General features: G+C 41.8%; 1 protein-coding gene across 1 annotated transcript in view; it reads left to right on the top strand.

Moving 5' to 3' along the window:
- The window catches only part of LOC143284640 (uncharacterized), a 12,317-nt gene extending 8,185 nt beyond the window's left edge, over positions 1-4,132 (top strand). Inside the window, exon 4 of the mRNA XM_076591513.1 lies at positions 1-4,132. This exon is cut by the window's left edge and continues 715 nt beyond it. The gene's annotated coding sequence lies outside the window, so the exon portion shown is untranslated.
- The last annotated feature ends 3,368 nt before the right edge of the window (positions 4,133-7,500 follow it).

Raw genomic sequence — 7,500 nt, 5'->3', positions numbered from 1 at the left:
CCTGTTCCGACAAAAGGATTTTAACTATGTCGGTGAGTATTTTTGCAAGTTATTTTTTGTTTTATAATTACACCAGTTATTTGCTTTAACTCTCTCCATACGAACGGCGAAAGAGACGACGTTAACAGCGTTTCAGCCCAATTACCATCATCAAAATATTGCAAGCGGAAGGCTCTTATACTGAAGAGGTGAATGTTGACAAAGAATACCACAATTCTGACGACGGAAGCTAAAGGTTGGGTCATTCAGACACCCACTGGACATCCAAGGGGTCTGTGTAGAGAACAGAGGACTGGCCGTACTGAGTGAGTTAATCTTCTATGTTTACTTTGAGCGTGTTTCTTGTCAAATCTCTGCCACTCAAGTATTCGAAGTGTTCTGTCTAAAATTCAGCACAGAGCCTCATCTGGCTTCGACTTTGAAGAGACTTGACACGCCGAATATCAGTTTGAAGCATTATTTTATCCACAGCACGCATACATTTTCATGTCTATGTGAAATTGAGGGAAGAGGAAATTGTTGTTTTGGACAACTGTCGACGAGACCTTTTATATATATTCCGTTTCAAGGCAAAGGTTCCAAGCCGATTACGTGATCTGCTTTCTGTCATTTGTTTACGCCAGATCTCGATCAGAGGAAATCTGTGAAATTTAAAAAAGAAAAGATCTTAAAGTAATAAACTTACCGCGTTGCTTTCGTATATGTCTTGAGTTCTAAAGACCTTTTTGACGACGTAGTTTTTGTTTGGTTCAGTTTGTGCAAAGAAAATGATGTGGTCGAAAAGTCACGGTTGTCCGAAGAAAGGCAGTGCACACTCAGAAAACCCCATGACGTTATATGACCTTTTTTTTGTCGCACAGCAAGCGACGAAAGGTTCCCGACGAAAGCGTGTGAACTATTTCCCCAATGTCAACTCATGACGCTCTTGTCTCCTTCAAAGATATAGGGGTTATCCAGCGCCGAGAGTTGAAATTCAACTGTATACTGAAGATTTGTTTCACGGCACACTGGTGACCTTTATTGACTTCGAGAACTGAACGTCCAAGGATCAGACCTACCGTTCTCTGCAAGCAGTACTAACTTATAACGCAGATTTACCAAGTGTATAACTGGTACTGGTGACCTTAGTTATGAGGAGCGCCTAGCTCTATTTAAACTGCCCAGTCTAGAATTCAGGCGATTAAGAAGTGATCTCAATGAAGTATTCATTATTATGCACAATATTTATGATCCCCGCACTACCTCTTCCCTGTTCACCTTGGCAAAAATTGATAAGACTCGAGGGCACAACTTCAAACTGAACAAGACAAACTTTGTAACTAACCAGTTCCACAATTTTTTTTACTAACCGTATCATTAATCAGTGGAATAACCTTTGACACCATCAATGCATCATCAGTAAACGCCTTCAAAAGCCAAACTGACAAAACTTTTAAGGACCATGTATTTTCCATCGATTTAAATCTTTATTGATTCAGAAATAAATGTAGCATACACTATGCCTGATTAAACCTTGGAACAGTTCACTATATAGTGATCCAAATGCACATAAATGGACACTATCATGAGGTCAAAAGGGCTTCTAGCCTATAGCCGAATATTTCTGTGATTCTGTGGAAACGCTGGACACTGAAACACGACATGCGTCATGGGTTGTTCTTTTTTTCTTTAAAGAACAACAACAACAAAAAAACAATAAATACGCCACGACACATCGACTTCTCGTGCAAGAGTTCTATTCTTAATCTCAAGATCGAAATCTGCATGGCTTTGAAAAGCAACATTATCCCAAATAGCAATCTGAATTTTAATTATTTCTTCTCTCTCTCTCTCTCTCTCTCTCTCTGTCTCTGTCTCTGTCACTGTCTCTGCCTGTCTCTGTCTGTCTCTGTCTGTGTTTCTCTCTCTCTCTCTATCTCTCACTCTCTCTCTCACACTGTCTTTGCCTGTCTCTGTCCGTCTCTGTCTCTGTCTCTCTCTCTCTCTAAGTGGGGGAGGAGGGTGTTGTTTATGGGCATTTTCTGACTAGTAGGCGTTTACAACGTAGTTTATAGTCGTTATACAGTTAACTGAGTTTAAGATAAACTGTAACTGTAGATGTGTGAATGTCTGCTGGCAATACGCTGTACTTTTTCGGGGATACCCGAGTATTGTTGGTTCAACGTTGAGAGAAGATTATACTCCCACAATGTTGGTGAAGAGAAGAAAAGTCAGTGTAGCTCTTCATCTGGTGTACAGGGAGAAAGCTTGGGTTGGTGCTGAATTATTGTTGTTGTATTTATGTGTCTGTCTGTCTGTTCGAATCTGTCTGTCTGTCTCAACCTCTGTGCCTGTGTGTTTCTCTGTCTGTCTGTCTGTCTTTGTCGTACTCTTACTCTGTGTCTCTCTCTAACCCTCTTTCTGTCTCTGTTTCGATCAGTCTGTCTGCCCCCCCCCCCCACTCCCTCTCTGTCCCCCCCCCCTCTCTCTCTCTCTCCAAATACTAACAGTTTATGATATTTGTTGTTATTGTTGTTGTTGCTGTTGTGTTGTTGTCAAAATAAGAGGTAGAGGCTGATGATGGAGGTGGCAAGAGAGTGTTCAAAGATGGTGTATGTGCTTGTTATTGGACACAAGCCTCAATAAACGATTAGCCAAGTGGGTTTTTAAATACGTTATTGACAAAATGTGCTTTATGGACTGTTTAGTATGTCTTTTTCCGTTCAGTGCACTTGACACTGTAATTGAGAATCATATCCCCTTGACATAAAGGCTGTAGTTAGGCCAATGTAAGAGGACATTTTTTTTTTTTTAAAGTCTGAAGCGTCTCTCCAAATAATATTGAAATACGTATGTAACATGAATCCAAATGCTTTTTTTTTTTTATTATGTGTGTGTGCATTATTTTATGCGTGTATATGATATTTCGTCATCCATGCAGCTACAACAAGTGCATTTTTATGAATATATAATCAGTGTATTTGAGTTTCTGAATGTCCTGTTTGTTGTTGTACTTCTACATCCCTTTGTTACTTTTGTGAATATTTTGATGAATTCATTTCCTTTTTGCTCTAGGAACAGGATGTACAAAAAAATTAAATGCTGATTCCATTTCCACATACACAAAAAATCGTACGTTCGTTCGTTCTGCGTGTGAGCCGGTGTAGAGGAGGGGGTGTATGGTGGAGGTTGTAAAATGTCCTGTCACACATTCTGGTGATTGTAGACAAAGTTAATTGGGGTCTGGCGTGTCAGTCTGTGCGTACGCGCACGCTGACACGTGTGTGCAGACTGAGAGCAGTGAAGAGTGCTGCCGTTGCCATTCAGTTCAAGAACCCGGTGTTGTACGGCAAGCATCCTGGCCCACACCTATGTTTTGTCTGTCAGAGCGACGGGCGCAATAGCCGAGTGGTTAAAGCGTTGGACTGTCAATCTGAGGGTCCCGGGTTCGAACCACGGTGACGGCGCCTGGTGGGTAAAGGGTGGAGATTTTTACGATCTCCCAGGTCAACATATGTGCAGACCTGCTAGTGCCTGAACTCCCTTCGTGTGTCTATGCAAGCAGAAGATCAAATACGCACGTTAAAGATCCTGTAATCCATGTCAGCGTTCGGTGGGTTAAGGAAACAAGAACATACCCAGCATGCACACCCCCGAAAACGGAGTATGGCTGCCTACATGGCGGGGTAAAAACGGTCATACACGTAAAAGCCCACTCGTGTGCATACGAGTGAACGCAGAAGAAGAAGAAGAAGTCTGTCAGAGCGCTCTTGGCAATGACAGTGGGGGTTCTCCTTCCTCCCCCCACCCCCCGACCCCCCCCATTTTTATCCACAGCCATTTTGTTACGTGTTTACTTTGTTGTTGTTGTCGTCGTCGTCGTCGTTTTCCCATCAGTATGACTTCCTAAGAAAGAAATGTTATTGTGTTTTGAGCTGTTGTTCATGATAATCATCTTCAATTCATTCTTGTTTCTGTGATTATTTATCTATTTTGTTTATTTGTTTATTTATTTATTCGTTCATTCATTTATTTATTTATTTATCTATCTATTTATTTATTCGTTTGTTTGTTTTTTGCTTATGAATTTGTCTATTTAATGTTGTTCAGTGTTTTTTTAATTGTATTATTTATTCATTATTCATTTGTCTATTTTGGTAGATAATTTGTTTGTTATTGTGTACTCTGTGTCTGACGGACGTGCTTTTGTAAAACACTTTGAGATGCTTGATCATCTTGCTAAGGTATTGGTAAAATCGTTAAGTCCGAAAGCAATATTCTGTGAAATCTATAGAATTATGGCTCTCCCATTTCAGTGCAGGTGAAACTGACACAAGGGAGGTTCCATCGACGGATTATGAATAATTATGACGACGTTTATCATTCCGTTTATTTCTTGTTTTTGTTCCCCTTCTTCTTTATTCGTTCAGTATCTCTACCACTATGGTGCTTGTTGTTCCATTGATTAAAGCAACAGCCACTGATCGGATTGGCTACACATTTCACAAGTACTGGCCACACATTTTGATCAGACTGTCCACACATTTTGACAGGATTGGCCATACTTTTTGTTGTTGTTTTTATTATTTGAACAAGCCACAAATTTTGGTCGGAATGGTCACACATTTTGATACAATTGTCCACAATGTTCTCTCTGGACTGGCCATATATTTTGACTTTTATAATAGAATTGTCCTCTTTTTATTCAGAACTGGCCACGCATTTTGATCGGAGTGGCTACACATTTTGGTAGACTGGCCACGATTTTTGATTTTTTCCTGGAATGGCTACACATTTTTGATCGGACTGGCCACAAATTTGGGTTGGATGTCGCTCACCTCTCTCCGTCCGATGCGACTGACACGAAAGTATTAATGTTTACCTGTATTATCAGTATTGATTTGCTGTCCTTTGTATGTATGTACATAATATTGTTGTTCCAGCTGTACAGCCTATTTCTAATCGCAGTTTAATACTTACCAGATAGACCAAATGCTTTTCACAAAGGGTGTTCTGGCAATGATTTAATACTAAGGCGACATTTATTTGTTTGTTTGTTTTCCCAGCATTTTGGTGATTATTGTCCCATCATATGCTGTGCCCAAACAATTTGATTAGATCGACCACAAGTCTGTTGAAAGCTTTTCTTGAGTAGACATCACAACTTGACTGGACTGGTCACAAAGTTCGTACTGACTGGCAATACAATGTCGACTGGACTGGCCACAAAGTTCGTCTTGACTGGCCATTCAATGTTGACTGGACTGGCCACAAAGTTTGTCTTGACTGGCCATACAATGTCGACTGGACTGGTTACAAAGTTTGTCTTGACTGGCCATTCAATGTTGACTGGACTGGCCACAAAGTTTGTCTTGACTGGCCATACAATGTTGACTGGACTGGCCACAAAGTTTGTCTTGACTGGCCATACAATGTCGACTGGACTGGTTACAAAGTTCGTCTTGACTGGCCATACAATGTCGACTGGACTGGCCACAAAGTTCGTCTTGACTGGCCATACAATGTTGACTGGACTGCTTACAAAGTTCGTCTTGACTGGCCATACAATGTCGACTGGACTGGTTACAAAGTTCGTCTTGACTGGCCATACAATGTCGACTGGACTGGTTACAAAGTTCGTCTTGACTGGCCATTCAATGTTGACTGGACTGCTTACAACGTTCGTCTTGACTGGCCATTCAATGTTGACTGGACTGCTTACAAAGTTCGTCTTGACTGGCCATACAATGTCGACTGGACTGGCCACAAAGTTCGTCTTGACTGGCCATACAATATCGACTGGACTGGCCACAAAGTTCGTCTTGACTGGCCATTCAATGTTGACTGGACTGGTTACAAAGTTCGTCTTGACTGGCCATACAATGTTGACTGGACTGGTTACAAAGTTCGTCTTGACTGGCTATACAATGTTGACTGGACTGGTTACAAAGTTCGTCTTGACTGGCCATTCAATGTTGACTGGACTGCTTACAAAGTTCGTCTTGACTGGCCATACAATGTCGACTGGACTGGTTACAAAGTTCGTCTTGACTGGCCATACAATGTCGACTGGACTGGTTACAAAGTTCGTCTTGTCTGGCCATTCAATGTGGACTGGACTGGCCACAAAGTTCGTCTTGACAGGCCATACAATGTTGACTGGACTGGTTACAAAGTTCGTCTTGACTGGCCATACAATGTCGACTGGACTGGCCACAAAGTTCGTCTTGACTGGCCATTCAATGTTGACTGGACTGGTTACAAAGTTCGTCTTGACTGGCCATTCAATGTTGACTGGACTGGTTACAAAGTTCGTCTTGACTGGCCATTCAATGTTGACTGGACTGGTTACAAAGTTCGTCTTGTCTGGCCATTCAATGTTGACTGGACTGGCCCCAAAGTTCGTCTTGACTGGCCATACAATGTTGACTGGACCGGCCACAAAGTTCATCTTGACAGGCCATACAATGTTAAGTGGACCATGGATATTTCCAGCCACTGTCCTGGTGCAGCTTTCATAGAAAGATCTAGGTTGTCAGCATTGATTGACAAGATTTTATTCACCCCATCTACTCTCTGTCTCTGTCTCTCTGTCTGTCTGTCTGTCTCTCTCTCTCTCTCTCTTGTGCCACATCACCTGCAAGGTTTCAAGGTTCAAGTGGCATTACTCTCACGCCACTCTTTCCGAATCCCGCATTTACACGCGGATTCGTCTCACAGTGTCAGCACCAGCAGTCCACCGGTAGGCCACACACCTGAAGAGACTCTTCGCAGCCGCCGAGTCGCTTCAGTGGTGTTGACTAGTGCCTGTTCTGACTCGAAAGACACCATCAGCTGTGCTCCATAGTGGCGACAATAATCGCTTTGTCACGGAGCCAGACTGCTTGAGGGTCAGTTGTCTCCAGAGTGAAGACCACCACCACATGCCTCCAACCATGAATCTACCGACACCGAAGACCTTGACTTGGGAACTCTCTCCTAGCATGGAAGTGAAAGAATGATTATCGAAACTGAGGTCAATTGAGTGACTGAGGGCATGAAAGACCACATGATCTTTTATTCTATTTTATTCTATTTCATTTTATCTTTTCTTCTTTTTTTTTTTCTTTTTTTTTTTCTTTTTCATGTTGTTGGTTTGGTTTTTCTTTGATTATTTTTCGTGCCTTTTATTGGTTTTTGCTGTTTTTTGCTTTTTTTTTTTTTTTTTTTTTTTTTTTTGCGTGGGGGTAGGGGGGGTGATATTGTTTTTGTTTTTTTTATATTTTCTTAATATTGATGATGAATGGAGATAAGATTGATGCCGATGCTGCCATGGAGGTCCATTTTCAGTTGAAGACTGAGCGTTTTCTGCGCTCGCTTCCTTTCATGATATATGGCGGCGTCTACCAGGTCCGAAAGATAAGACACATGCGGTGTTCGTCACGCAAAATGAGCAACATTCCCAAAGACGCATGTTATTCGTGTATATGTTCCATGTCTTCCCTTCTGCTTCCCATGGCAGACGGGCGCAATAGCCGAATG

Source organism: Babylonia areolata, chromosome 8, assembly GCF_041734735.1.
Source record: "Babylonia areolata isolate BAREFJ2019XMU chromosome 8, ASM4173473v1, whole genome shotgun sequence".
In the NCBI taxonomy this organism is placed as follows: Eukaryota; Metazoa; Mollusca; class Gastropoda; order Neogastropoda; family Buccinidae; genus Babylonia; species Babylonia areolata.
The sequence above is the reverse complement of the archived record's forward strand: the minus strand, read 5'-3'. Positions and strand labels throughout refer to the sequence as shown.